We start from the raw sequence: 11,962 nt of genomic DNA on the forward strand, positions 1-11,962 counted from the left end.
GAAATGCAAAAAGCAAATGGCAGAAAATCCAACAAGGACTGTAGTTCACCCTTTGTGTTAATTTTTTTTTTTTTCAGTTTGAGGGGAAAAATGCTAGAATTCTTTTTTAGCCTTTGTTGTTTTGTATGGATTCTCACCTCTGATTCTCAGGCTCTGTTGCTTGTGGGCTGTTTCTTTTTAGGCATGTGATGTGCTTTCATGGAACCATGTACTCTGAATCTACTCAACACTTACATGTTTTCCTAGGGTTTTAAAGAAAGTCTAGCAATTATTACTTTGATGATAAATCCATAAGCTCTAATGCTGGCACAAAGCTGTCTTTACAGAAGGTCTTTCTCACTGATTTTTTTTCTTCAGTTCATTTTAGGAAGCTGAAATAACCAATCCAATCAAATGAAAGTACTGACTAGGAAGTTTAGGCTTCTAGTTTAACAGGAAAGCAATGTTTTTACTAAGCTTTCCTATTTAGACCATAAGAAAAAGATTTATTTCAAAGTTTATAATGTCATAGTTTAGCTTTAGTCTTCTCATTTCTAGGACCCATTTGAAGATCAGCTTCAAGGATTTGTATCACTTTTCTTTCATAACCAGGAACTTTGTTGTTTTACTTAGGTGAAGTTAATAGACAGATTAGATGGAATTGCTCCCTTTCTGTACCCTTTTGGGCAAACTGAATTGTGTTTAAAAGAATCTGGGTATAGTCTCAAAGGATCAGAATTTTTCTTTTCTATTCAAAAAAGAAATTCCGTTTAGAAATGGCTATTACTCGGCACTAAATTTAGTGCACAAAACTCTGACTTTATAAACATGTCAGCCTTTTCCCGGCTTTTTTGCTTATCCCTTGTCAAATGCTCTTTTTTATCTTAAACTGCGTGCACAGTACCAAGTCTTTCAGCCTGGAAACCACCAGTATGCTTCTGAAGTGGTTTGGTTTTTTGGTTGTTTTTTTTTGTTTGTTTTGGGTTTTTTTGTTTCTTTTTTTTTGTTGTTGTTTGGGGTTTTTTTTTCTGCCAGTAATACAAGTTCTTTTACCTAGTCTATGGAGGTTTTGACTGGTTTGGGAATAGACTTGTCTCTTAAGTCATCTTTCCTTCAACAAAGGCAGGCAGCAGAGTTGTTCCATACGAGCAGAAGCTTTCTGTTCGCTTTCAGTAGCAGTGTCAGAATAGAGATTGGAGAGACACACTAGCAGAAATGCTAGTGAATATTTTTGAGGCCTTCTCAGACCTGACTCCTTCACTGACCTTAAATTAGTAAGTTAGCCAATCTGTTTCCACATAAGTTAAAAGGGAACCACGCTTAGGTACTCCATGAGGTGTAGTGATGATTAAACAATAAATGCCTGGAAACTGCTCCAGCCTACAAAAGTGCTAAAGACTATTTGGGAACCCTGTAGGATCCTGTGTAAATCCAGCGGCACAAGAGCAGGGCGGGCAAAGTTTGTATATCTCCTGGAACTGTAATATGGTCCCAGTGGTGCAGGGAGTATGAGAATTCATTCACAGATAGGTTTATAAATGTCCCTAGGGTGGATATGCATGTCTGTATTACCAAATGTAAAATGAGCGCCTCACAATTTCTTCTGTCCTGTCAGTGTTATTTGGAGATATGATTCTGCCGCTATAGGAGAGGATTTATGACGTGGGCAATGCAATGATAAAAAGAGTTCAAAGGTAAATTTTAAAGCTCTAGCGGGCTTGCTTTATAGTGGAAGAACTTGAAAAGTGCTGACGAGAAGTAACATTTTCCCCAGTAACCCATTTAAGAGGGAGTGATACAGAGACAGCAAAACCTTTAGAGGAATGATGAAGGGTACATGATATATAATATTGTTATGGTGGATGCCACCCCGTAATACTGATACATATAATCTTCTGAGTTATTTTTATTCTTGCAGAGAGGGAGGTCAGGCTGTGTCACAGTTGGTTTTGGTTAGACAAGACCCTGGAAATAGGAATCTACAGTGAGAAACAGAAGGGCTTGGTTTCTGCTTTGATATCTGATTACAAGCAATTTTTGAGGCCAAATTACATGTGGGCAACAGGATACTATTGGCTAGAGGAAGCAGGCACGATGGTGTTTGACCACCTCTGTTCCAGGCTGCAATTTATATGTAAATAAAGCAAATTAAACGTGGGCTGGACTTGATTTCTCCATAATTTGTTTTTCCCTGGCTGAGAAGGCCTCACATACTTGCTATTGCATGGCAGAAGGTCAGTTTCAGCTTTCAAAATGGACAGCACCATCAAAAGCAGCAGAAACGCAGACCCAACTGGGAGGCCTAAAGCAGTGCATTGGTTAGAGCCGTAAGGAAAGGTGACAAATCAGTTGCTTAATCTACAGAGAGTTTTTCAGGGCAGGCTCAGCTCAGCTGTAGGGAATTAGCTAGCCACTCCCTGGGCAGGGGCCCTGGGGAGCTAAGATTTTCCTTCCATTTTGCTCCTGACACTCAGCTGTAGTAAGCTCACTGGCAATGAGAAGGTATGTGTATTTGCAGATGCCTGTAATAAAGATTCTTCGTGTCAGTTTCATAGATAAGATACAATTCTTAAAGTACCAGCACCAAACCAGAGAGCATGTGGAAAGAAGGTAAAGTCTTTGAGGTGGGGATAGCCTCCTGCTGCGTATCTGTAGTTTCATGGTTGGGAATGCTAAGTGCTGATATGATACAATGTGGGGGAAGGAGGGTTTTTTCTTTGCCCTACTCAGTGGGCAGAAGGGAAAGAATGATTTTCTCCAGTCAGTTGCTTCGGGCTACGTCTGTGTCAGCAGAAAATGCTTGTTTCTTGTTTTAGTATCTCCTGAATGTTTCTGCTGCCTCGCTTAAAATATTCTCTTTTGGCTCCATTTTTTGGCATCCATAAGATTAATAACCCAGACTGCCAAGCTTGGTGGACAGTTCTTCAACTGCAGTGGTAATGCTTAAGAAGAGTAGGCTGATGTCTACATGCCTCCATATAAAATTAGTCTTGGTTTTTAGATCAAAAATTAGGTGCCCTGCAAAAAAGAATTTTTTCTCTGGTTTTATGCAGCACTGGTGGAAATTAGATTGTTGGATCCACAGGTATTTCTACTTGTCAAAGATGTGTCTAGAGTTGAATTCCCTGCTCCAGCCTCCCAGACCTGGCTGAGGCTCTTTATTCCTGCTAGGGAGAGAACCCAGTGTGTTTAGCTGTGCTGGAGCTGCCAGGATGCCCCTCAGCCTCTGGCATTTGTCACTTCCCAGGAGGGTCTGCTTCTGATAGAGCATTCTTGGAGCTTAATTAAGCAGGTAGGAAATAGCTTTATGATAATGAATGATGTCCCAACTTAGTGGTTCGTTCATTAGTTTATAGCAAATTGTCACCATTTATGAGTTAAGGAAGTCAGATGTATGAATGAGAAACAGAACCTTCCAGTTTCTTACTGCTATTTTATTTTCATAAGCTTGGTAGTGTGACGAATTGGGCAGCCCCACAAAAAAATAGACTCGCAAAGCCAGTGCATGCTCTGTAACAAATGACACCATCACATACACATCAGGTCTATGGAACCTGACGAGATGCATCCCAGAGTCCTGAGGGAACTGGCTGATGTAGTTGCCAAGCCACTCTCCGTGATATTTGAAAAGTCACGGCAGTCAGGTGAAGTCCCTGGTGACTCGAAAAAGGGAAACATCGCACCCATTTTTAAAAAGGGTAGAAAGGAGAACCCTGGGAACTACCGCCCTGTCAGATTCACCTCTGTGCCTGGGAAGATCGTGGAACAGATCCTCCTAGCAGCTGTGCTAAGGCACATGGAAGACAGGGAGGTGATTCGAGACAGCCAGCATGGCCTCACCAGGGGCAAGTCCTGCCTGACTGTCCCAAACCATGACACTGATGAACCTTGGTGCCTTCTACGATGGAGTGACTACAACAGTGGACAAGGGAAGAGCTACAGATGTCATCTATCTGGACTTCTGTAAGGCCTTTTACACAGTCCCCCACAACATCCTTTTCTCTAAATTGCAGAGCTATGGATATAATGGGTGGACTGTCTGGTGGATGAGGAATTGGTTGGATGTAGTAGGGTAGTGGTCAACAGCTTAATGTGCAGATGGAGATCGGTAACAAGTGGTGTCCCTTAGGGGTCTGTATCGGGACTGGTGCTGTTTAATATGTGCATGAGTGACACAGACAGTGGGATTGAGTGCACCCTCAGCAAGTTTGACAATGACGCCAAGCTGAGTGGTGCAGTTGATGCTCGTGAAGGACAGGATGCCATCCAGAGGGACCTGTACAAGCTTGAGAAGTGGGCCCATGTGAACCTCATGAAGTTCAACAAGGCCAAGTGCAGGGTCCTGCACCTGTGTCAGGACAACTCCTGGTATCAATGCAGGCTGGGAGATGAAGGGAATGAGAGAAGCTCTACCAAGAAGGACTTGGAGGTACCAGTGGATGAAAAGCTGGACGTGAACTGACAATGTGTGTTTGCAGCCCAGAAGGCCAACTGTATCTTGGGCTGCATCAAAAGCAGTGTGTCCAACAGGTCGAGGGAAATGATTCTGCCCCTCTACTCTGCTCTGGTGAGACCCCACCTGGAGTGCTGCATCTAGTTCTAGAGAAAAGCACAGCACAGAAAAGATATGGACCTGTTGGAGTGGGTCCAGAGGAGGGCCACAAAAATGATCAGATGGATGGAGCACCTCTCCTATGAGGACAACTCTCCTCATGAGAAGGCTCCAGGGAGACCTTACTGCAGTCTTGCAGTACTTAAAGGGGGCTTATTAGAAAGATGGGGACAAACTTTTTAGCAGGGCCTGTTGTGATAGGACAAGGGGTAATGGTTTTAAGCTAAAAGAGGGTAGATTTAGACTAGATAGAAGGGAGAAATTTTTTACAATGAGGGTGGTGAAACACTGGAACAGGTTGCCCAGAGAGAGGTGGTAGATGTCCCACCCCTGGAAACATTCAAGGTTGGGTTGGACGGGGCTCTGAGCAGTCTGATCTAGTTGAAGATGTCCTTGCTCATTGCAGGGGGGTTGGAGTAGATGGCCTTTAAGGTCCCTTCCAGCCCAAACTATTCTATGATCTCCCTGCTCCCTCTGTGTCTTGCAGGACAAGGATGAGGGGGAAGCTATTTGGCTGAGACCCAGACAGGATAACATGAAGGTGATTCCAGCTGACAGGGATAAGCAGGAAGAGCAACTGGCAGAGGCTAAGGTATGTTGATCTGTCTGTTATCTACGTGAATGATACTGTAGCGACCTGATAGACTTAACTATGGTTCTGTGGGTTCCCATGTAGAAAAAAGTGTAGAAATGCTATTTTGTGTTTCTGTGTTGGCAGCTCATTGGTGTTGTTTCCTGATGTGTATTATACCTGTCCTACTGCCTTAGAGCAGAACTACTGTGAAGTAGAATTTTTTTTTTTTTTTTTTTTTTTAAAGTTCCAGTGCTTGCCTTTAGGGAATTTTGGATCTTTACCTCATCTGGGTGGGGTGTCAGATGCTAAAAGTGACAAACCCAGTGTGACTATAACTGTGGCCTTGCCACATTTGAGGCATTTTCAGAAAGGCAGATGCTGAGAACTGCATGTGAGGAACTCAGAATTATTAGAGCCAAAAATAAAAGGTAGGTCTGAACTTAAAGATAGACAGAAGCACCTTATGGGACTTACATGCACCCCCATTAGACAGCATGGCAGAAAAAGTATAATGGACATGACAGTCTCTTGCCCTACCCCTGTTACAGCTCTGACCATAAGATCCAGTTGGCCCTAAGCACAGCTGGGCTTGGATGCAGACATTTCACGATTGCCTGGTACTTCTTTCTGTCTGATTTAGGAGGATCCATGCTTCCCAGGCACAAAGGATAACACATAGCAGTGTGAGGGTACGATGGCTGAGCTGTTGATGGCTTTGGATGGGTGTGTTTGTGTATAGCGCTTGAGACAACGTTAATTCCTCCAGGGCTTTCCCTACAGCTGTAGCAAGCAAAGTGGAGAAAGGGCTGGCTTGGCTGCCCTGCAGCTGCTGCCTGACTTCAGGAGAGCAATACGTGTGTTTTTTTAGTCATACCTAACCTTCCCCATCTGCAGTGCAGTATCTCACCCACCTTGTTTCACGTACTCAGTCTTGCCTCTATCTTCTTATGTTCACCACCGTGTCAGATGAGTTTCAGCTAGTTCGTGGACCTGGACTTATGCACCTATTTTGTTGTGACTGGCAGTAGTTATTTTTGGGGTTGTATCTCTGTATTATTTGAACTCTGTGGGAGTAGTCTCATTTCTTTTCTACTGAACAATCAAAAAATAATCTCTGCCTTTTCACTGCTCTTTATTCCCATCATTTGGGGGAATACTGTGTGGTGCTGTAGCACAAGGTGCTGTAACACAGCACAAGGACCCTAAGTAATTGCAGCTCTTTATTCAAACATTTGTTAGTACTGATGGATTTGTCTCCTTATCTGTGTCTCATTTTGTCCACAAGATGGTGTTGATATTCTGCCCTTATTGTGAGCTGTGTCAATGAAGCCTTCATTGAGGCAGGTACCCTAAACAGAGCTCACCTTTAGCACCGCCTGTGTGAGACTCTCGAAGGCCAGGCAAGCGTTTCCCCAGTAAACCTTATCCTCATGAAGTAAGGGAGGTGTAGGAAAGGTAACACCTTGTTGAAACCCCTTCCAAAAACCACATCCGTGCGACGATCCTGGAAACCAATCTGGCGGTTTGCACAGAGGGACTAATGCTCACTCATCAGTCCATGGTGGCTTCCACCCGTGCCAGGGCCTGGCCCCTTTGGCCCATGGCATGAGATGAGTGCAGGGCTCTCGGCAGTCAGGGCCCTGTACGCCAGGTTTTGGCTAGCGTGGAGACCTCAGGGACCATGCACTCTAGGACAAGTGAAGATGCCTCCTGACACCAAATGTTGGATTTCATCTGTGAAGTAACGGTAAATCCCAGTGACAGCAGCACTAGGGGGTGCTGCTGTGATGCCGGTAGCTTTCCTCCAGTCGACTCAGGGATGTTTTGGAACAATTTTTGTTTATTCATCTTGTTCCTGTTGACGTTTTGATCAAAGTCAGTGAAAACACCTCAAAATGTTTTTCACCTGTGGGTATCGTTTCTTTGATCGTACCTAAAGTATTATTTCTCTGCATCCAAACATACGTATCTATACATGTGAAAGTAATTGCTGTGGAGTGCAAGGACACAGTGAGGCATTTCCTTTAGGGCTGGCTGTATTGTTTAGGCTTGCACAGGGTGTCAGAAATGACATTAAGGCCAAATGAGGATCAATCTCTGCCTTTTGAAACCTCCCTCACAAGGGCTAAGCACCACAAAAAATGTATTGACATGGCCATTAATTTTAAAGCTATGGCCCAAGAGCCATACAGTTATAGGGCCATTCCCCATTCTTTTAGATCCCACCTTGGGGTTCAGTTATGCCTCCCTCTCTACGGGAAATTGAGACCAAAAGTTGGTATTTTATTGAGCTGCGACACAGGTGAGATTTCTGTGGGTGATGTGGCTTATCTCAGCAGTTGCTGTTCCTTCAGATTACTGTTCAGAATATTTCCTTCTGTTAATGAAAATATACTACTTGCTTTTAGAAATATAAAATGTATTTGGAAGAACCAGGAGTTAAGATGAACTGGAAGCTATTCATGTTGCCCTTAAGAAATTCAAAGTCATTAGGACAAAATACAATTTAAGTTTCTACAGACACAGCAATTGCTTGTGAATTGCACATTATTTCTGCTGCAAATTGAAATCTCATCTTGGTAGTACATCAGTGATGTGCTTTTGAACAACAAATTTAAATTCAAACACAATCTATCCTCTTTACTCTTTTCTCTACATTACTTCTGAGTCAGCAAGGCACTGAAATAACTGTTAGGTGACCTGCTTGATGTTTATAGGGATGTTGGGTAGAGTTTGGCCCTAGCTAGCTGTAATACTGAACTGTGTTCAAGGGAGCTACAGTTCAGTGATCCAGGCTGTTACACAGCTCATGTAAAAATTATACCAGAACTGTTAGTTTTTTCTGCAGTTGACTACTGAGCAATATGATCGCTGCTGAGTGTGTGACATCCATGTAGAATAGGAAGTAATAACACTTTTTAAAAATATCATTAAAAGTACCATTACTTAACACTTCATGATGTCAGCATTTATCTAATAATTAATACATACAAGTATTTGGTTTACCACAGGCTTTCCTCTCATGGGGAAAAAATGGTCATTGTGTATTTCAGTATGGTAGTGGCAACAGTGACTTCTTCTGGGTGTGTGGGCTTGCTGTTCCCAAGCGTCAGGAATTTTTAAGACTGAGGAATTGTATACATCCACCCTTCCTTTCTGGGCAAGAAAGTCTGAACCAAACTTCTTTGGTCTTGTGGTGGGCTGGACTTTTTCTTGGGATGACTGACATCAGGAGCTGGCATCTAATGTTGCGAGGTGTTTGTGGTGCCATAGGGAGTTCCTGAAAAGAAGGGTGAAATGAGGGGGGCTGTCTTGATTTGAAACAAGCCAAGGAGTAACCTCATTCTTCTGCACAGCAAAGGCCTGCTAAAAGAGTCTCCTGCAGCACCTTGTTCAATGTACTTGACGTGACTTTGTTTTGAAGGGATAGGTCTCTCTAATTCCTTCCCCCCAACCCTATTTACAAAGCTCCATTCCTTGGGAGAACTCAAAGGCTGTCAGAAGGGTAGTAAATATAGTCACAGAAGGAGGAAAAAAAAAAAAGAATTTTAAAGACTGAGTTTCTTGGCTGAAAGAGGTAATCAGACAAGACACGTAGATATATAATCTATGTCTTCTATGTGTGTGGCTTGTACTTTAACCACGTTGCCATTCTCTTTTCTATATATCCAGTAATGTGTGGTAAATGGGACACTGTCCAAGAAGAGGCAGGGAAGAGGGTTGCAGTGATTGTCCTTATCAATTGTTAGGCAATGATTTCACAATTGTAGTTCATTTTCTTCATTGTGAAGCTAAGAGACGGGCTGTACTGCACCACTGCTGTCTGCAAACACCAGCGTGTTCGGATCCTGCCCCCGCTTTTGCTAAAAGATAAGCACAGTATGATGCAAAATCAGATTTCTTTCCTAAACAAGAAGAGATTTGTAATGGCCAAACACTCAAGGTATACCTAGCAAATACCAAAACCTAAACCTTTTGCACCGGTTTTCAAGATGCAGTCTCATTTCTGTGATAACTTGGCCCCTGAGTTCAGTTCACAGACCTTTTCTAACTGGAACAAACAGGTTTTTTACACTATACCAAGAGTCTGTGTTTTCTCACAGCAGCCCTGATCCCTGCCTTACAGCTTATCTCAGGAAGGAAAAAAATTTAAACCTTTGTTTAGTGCTGACTAATAGCGTTAAAGTTACAGCGGGATGTCGATTAACCTGTTCTGACACGTTTGCTTGTGGCAGCAGCTTGTTACCGACAGGCCAGGGCAGCCTCCGTAACGGGCAGCCTTATCAGGGCTCAGGTCAAAGGCCTGTAGGATCCGAGGTCTGAGTTTTATGCTTGCGCCCATCGAGCGTTCAGCTGAACATCCAGCTCGGTGAGGTATAAAGAGTGTCGGGGTGTCACTGACTGCCCGGCATTGCCAGATTTGGGGCATCTTGGAATAAACCTGCCCCCAGCCTGAAGTCAGACGTACCATCTCTGTAGCACTGGCAGCTTCTCTCTGCTGTGCCTTCTCACGTGGGTCTTCCTGATGGTGTGAGCTCACCTGGGAGCCTTTTCTCTCTGCAGGGTATTTGCAGGCCCTCTTCTGCCTGCCAAACCACCTATTTTCATGAACCTGACATCTCCTCTCTATCGAGTTTGCTTGAAGCTGGCCCTATTGCAAGGAACTCAGACAGAGCCCGCAAGTTAACAGTGCGATTTCCTTAGGAAACAAAAAGGAGAAATAGTTTTCACTTTTCCCTGTTGGTCCAGAAGTAACAACAGTCATTTCAGACACGTTCATGATGCTTTCCGCTTGCCCCTGCATTAGAAACGCAAAGTGTTGTTTTGTCGCTACGGCCCCTTCCACTTCACAGCTCCTTCAGTTCTCCTGCAGAGGTGAGTGTTGCTCCTGCCTGCTTTCTGAGGGAGAGGGAGAAACTGCACCGTGCTGCGGGCTCTCCTGAAATAAAAAAGGAAACTGATACCCAGCTGCAATTACAGCTCTCACTTCCTGATCTCCACTCCTGGGCTGTACTTCAAAGCCATCTTTAGACCCATCTGCACTTTCCCTTTTCTTTTTCCTCTTCTTTCCTTTCCTAGTGGACTTTGACATCAGGACTGCAGATGCATAAATGGGCTGAAAAGTTTAGTTTCTGGCTTGGTACCGGGGCTGGACCCTCCAGCTGCAAGTCACCTTCTGACGCGGGGAAGAGTCGTCACCGTTGTTTTACAGGGGAAAACCGCTGAGCTGCAGAGAGAAATGTGTCTGGCCTGTCATTGCCCAAGAAGCTAGTGACTAATCCATGGGGAGAGTCCTGATTTCCTAAATTAGCCTGGAGTAAACCAAGCTGTGGGCTATCCTTCCTGTGATCTGACACAACTCGGAACAGATGTCTGGTTTACACTAAAGGTTGACGCTGAAAACCTTGTGAGTTTGCTTCTCCGCAGCAACCATAGGAAAGTTTATCTTATGTTATGCTGCGTATGGGGAAAGTGTTTCCTTTGATTGCCCTGTTTTAAATTAGGAAATGGCCAACTGAAAACCAAAAAAACTGTGAAAATTACCGCCACAGAATGTCATCAAAGCAGAAGATGTAGCACGGACACCTACGTAGATAATGAGATACAGCACTTTTGCTTGCTATTTAATGCAAGCAAACTTCAGACCGCTAGTTTTGCCTACTCTGGGACATAGCTAATATGTCACTAAATGGGTGATCTGTAAAGAGAAACCAGAGAAAAAACAAAATGCTAAGCAATTTGGTATTTCAGGCAGGCTCTCTTAAAATTCAGCAAGCAATTAGTAATCAGAGATTTTTGCCCAAGAGAGTAAAAGGAACGGTAGAAAACGGAGTCCTTGAAGCTGCTGTAATAATCAGACCTTGTGAATAGCTGGGGCAAAGCCTGGTATAACTCCCCCCACCCTGTTCGCTGTCTTACGCCCTGCCTGAGGTCGAGCTGACTCCCAGCCGGGCAGGGAGGGCTGGCCAAAGGTGCCCCCTGAGGGCCGCAACGGTGAGCCAGGGCTGGCTCTTGAGAGACTGTCGGGTTCTGCGCTGCGGAAGCTCTTTGGCTCTCAGAAAAAGGCCCAGGCCTATGAAATCACAGAAAGTGAGACTTCAGCCTGGTGAATGTTTGTAGCAGCAGTCAGTGTGTAGCAGAATCTTCCAGTTGGGAAGGGAGGACCTCGGCTGGTTTGGATAGTGAGTTCATGTGAGCCTCAAATCATTTCAAAATAGGCAAAACTTGATCAACTACACAGCCGCGGTGGAATGAACGTGTGCCCCGGACCTCGAGGGCTGTAGGCTTGTGTTGGCCACTGGGAGCAGGCTGGGACGGTGTTAGACCTGTGCCCACACCCTGTGGGCATAAGGAGAAGCTTTGCTTCTCCTTGGGCTTGTGTGGGCAAATGGTAGGAGTCTATGTGTCAGTAGACAGAGATGCAAGTGTGATGAAGACTTTAAATATCTTCAGTGCACAGCCAGCTGTTCTTGTGAGATAGTAGCACTGAGTATTGCTTGTCTCGCAGCACAGGTGGGGAAACTGAGGCACAGAGCTTTTGATTTACCTCTCAAAATCACAGAATCAATAGCAAAGACAGACTAGGTTGATGGTTTCTGAATCTGCACTCTTATCCTTCGCTTTGCTGTCTCTCCATGGAGACATCTCTGTCCTTATGCATCTTGCCTGTTTTCTTTGTCACATTTGACTTCACTTCTTTGAAACAAATACGTAATCAACAATGCGTACACCTGGCTCACAGTTAGACATACCCTACGCACAGGGTTTGAGGGCCTGTCATAGCCTAGACAGACACT

This window comes from Chroicocephalus ridibundus, chromosome 9 (genome assembly GCF_963924245.1).
Source record: "Chroicocephalus ridibundus chromosome 9, bChrRid1.1, whole genome shotgun sequence".
In the NCBI taxonomy this organism is placed as follows: Eukaryota; Metazoa; Chordata; class Aves; order Charadriiformes; family Laridae; genus Chroicocephalus; species Chroicocephalus ridibundus.